The following is a 3,449-nucleotide window of genomic DNA, read 5'->3' as shown; positions in this document are numbered from 1 at the left end:
TAGGAATTCTGGGGAGTGTAGCTGTTCCTTTGTGATGTCTCTTTTGCGTGTCAAATTTCCCCTTTACCCTCTTTGGAGGTTCCTTCGTTGTCTCCTCCCTAGGGAGGAGGGTCCTGCCTGTCTGCACGGTTATCTACGGCACACATTTAACTTCTCTATTATGTTAAATGTCGGCATCCATCAGGTTTAAACCTTTACGTTACACAGAATATTATTCTTCTACTTAGGTGCTCCTACCATGTTAGGCACCCTCGGTAGTCCCTCATCATCTACTCTCAGTCCCGTCCTAGCGTCTCTGACCAATCGGTGCTGAGCTTCAGGGGTATTGTCATACTGATATTCTGTACAAACTGTGAAGACCACTGAGACAAATGTAACATTGGTGATATTGGGCTATATAAATAAACATTGATTGATTGAATACACTTCTCATTTAGTTCAGCTCCAAAGAAAGAAAGAAGATAAAAACTAAGCAATTGTCCTTTCTCTTCTCACCTCCATTTTCTTTGACCTTCACTTTTTCTAATTCGACTGCACAGGATAATAAGAGTATTTCATCACGTCGCCTGTAAGCCGCTGTGGGTCCGTGACTGAAATGTAAACTCTGGTAACTTTGTCATTGAGTAAGTGAGAAAGAACTTAGTAACAGAGTTTTCAGGGATCATCGGTGTGTGTTTGACTGAATGTAGATTGTTCTGTAAGTGAGGAGGGAGTTGCTCCATCACTTTGTACAATCATATTGCACTCATAGCTTGTTCTTCATGACTAATTGCTCAGTAAATAATGTGAACCCAAACAGAGGCAGCTGGGAGTCTAGTGCGCTCATTAGGACGAGAGGCATCGCTGAACGAGAAGAACAAACACAACCTGTGATTACTGGAATCCAACGCCGGTGCTCCAATCAGAACAAAAACATTTACATTTTGATGTTTTCAAGGCGTTTACTTTACACCCTTATCAAAGGAGAGACTTTCTGTAAAGACCAAGAGAATTGTAGCAACCAACATTTATTAATGAATACTTTATAACGGCCCAATGACCTTAATTACATACATTTTCACAATGACAAACTGGTAAATAATAATTTGCATTCTTTGCTCTTAACAGGAAACGATTGTCAGCATGCAAAACAGTTACAACGTAAACTGTTGTTGCCTCTATTTGTTAGTTATAGCATTTGATGAGCTGAGTTTAAGATGCTCTGAGATTTGTCACAAATTGTAAAGCACTTACTCATCACTGTACACTGTATACCAAGGCAGGTTTACCATCACTCACTGTACGGAGGCTCAGTCACTGGTACACTTTTATCTATAAAGCTATGNATATAAAACAAGATAAAACACACAAAAAAATCGATTTAATTATATAAATAAAATGTATATAAAATGAATAAATGAGAATGGTATCTGTGTTGTTGATCTGTAATCAGATCAACAACACAGATACCATTCTCATTTATTCATTTTATATACATTTTATTTATATAATTAAATCGATTTTTTTGTGTGTTTTATCTTGTTTTATATGTTTAATATATTTCCATAGTGTTTCTCTTTTGGAACACTAACAATTTAACAATGTTTTCCGTTGTAATGTATAATTTCTCTGAATAGTTTCATGAATCTACAAAGCTTTTCTAAAAAAGATATCACCCACTATATGCTGCTGCAGTGATCTCACAGAAGGAAAAATAAAGTTCAGATTACTGTCTCTTGGATTAATAATAAACTGTCATAATATTAGTTTAATATTACCTGTGTTGTGATGTTTTTTTGTTTGTTTTGATGGCACCCTTGGGGGGAGAGGCATTTATTTATCTCATTGTACCTGTATGACATTAAACGATTCTATTCTATTCTCTTCTGTTATATCGTCTCCATTTTTCTTTCAGGGATGTATCAATATAATGTGTGTGTGTGTGTGTGCAAACATTTGTGAGGATGTAGTTTGAGGTAGAACATAAGTAAGAGGGGGATTTTCAACATGCTATACTATAACTTCTTTCATATTTTTCTACTTAATAAACTGACTTTTCTCAAATTGTTGACGTGCTATGCTATGGAGGCTGTGGTTCAGTGGTTTAGTGTGCTGGTTCAATCCCCACTGCAGTCAGCATGCCTGTTGGTGTTTCTCAATGTCGCTTCCTTAGTAGGACATGTCCCTCCGAGTCAGGTCCTTCAGAAGCGAGGCAAGAATCCTTCCTAGCCTCGGAAAACGAAGAATCGTGGAACAGGCTAACAGGCTAACAGGCTAACAGGCTAACAGGCTAACAGGTGTGCGACATTGAGAAACACCCTCTAAGTCCTTGGGCAAGACACTTCCCCTAAAAATTGCTCCAGTGGGAACTGCCCACAGTATTGAGTTTATGTAAGTCAATTTTGGGTAAAAATGTGTATTGACTTTTTTTACATTTTCAACATAGCCTACTATACTTTACTTCACTATAAATCTTAAAGAATCATACAATGTTATGACTTTTCATGATATTCTGGACACAACTATGATAGAACATTCTTCATGTTTTTGGACAGACTACCCTTTTACTTTTTTCATGATATTTTCAACACACTTTACTTACTTTTAACTGACTACACACTAGTCTAAACATCTCTAACACTGGCTGGTTAAAGATGGCTGGGAACCTTTCTGAGTGGAGCACGCATTTGAAACACATTATTATAAAGACATCCACTGCAGAATATTCTAACACCCCGTGTAAAGACTCTCACTTCGGTTTGACTCATTTCTCTTTTATTTGAAATGCAACAGCAGGTTTGACACCATGCAGCCATGTTGTCTGCAGGGTGTCTTTGAGCAAGACATTGATCAGTTTGACTTTAAGTCCTTCTGGAGCGTGATGATCTCTCTCCTGCAGGCCGGTACAGGGCGTAGGAAGTACTTCTCTCTTCTCCCCTCCATCAATATCACAACACACATCTGATGTCAAAACGAACGAAAGTCATTTTGTAACCATAATAATTATACATTCAAATTAAATCAGAGTACTTCAAAAACAAACGATTGCACATTAAAAACCAAAGCTGGAGAAGAAATAACACATTTTTGGCATCTGTTTTGAACCGGTGATGTCATGTGGATTATTTTAATCTACTGAAACAGAGAGGAAACAGAACGGTAGAAACAGACCGAAAGTCCGCTGAGCACACCTTATAACGAGAACATGTATTAAGAAAGCCTTTACCAGCTGATCTGGACACAGCGTGTTCCTCAAAATGACAGAAACCTCTGACAAAGTATCTAACTATTTAAGTGACTGTTAGTGACACTATTTTAACTGTTTGCTGAATCTTTTTTAGACATGTTTGTAAAAAAAAAACGGTCTGACATTATTAAAACAGGTGAATTGTAATATTTCAGAAGCTGCAACCAGTGCATTCTTAACATTTTTGCTTAACCTTAAATATTTATAAACTTTTTTCAGATCA

Source organism: Notothenia coriiceps, unplaced genomic scaffold, assembly GCF_000735185.1.
Source record: "Notothenia coriiceps isolate Sejong01 unplaced genomic scaffold, NC01 NC01_scaffold00022890, whole genome shotgun sequence".
Classification (NCBI taxonomy): domain Eukaryota; kingdom Metazoa; phylum Chordata; class Actinopteri; order Perciformes; family Nototheniidae; genus Notothenia; species Notothenia coriiceps.
Note: the sequence above shows the minus strand (reverse complement) of the source record.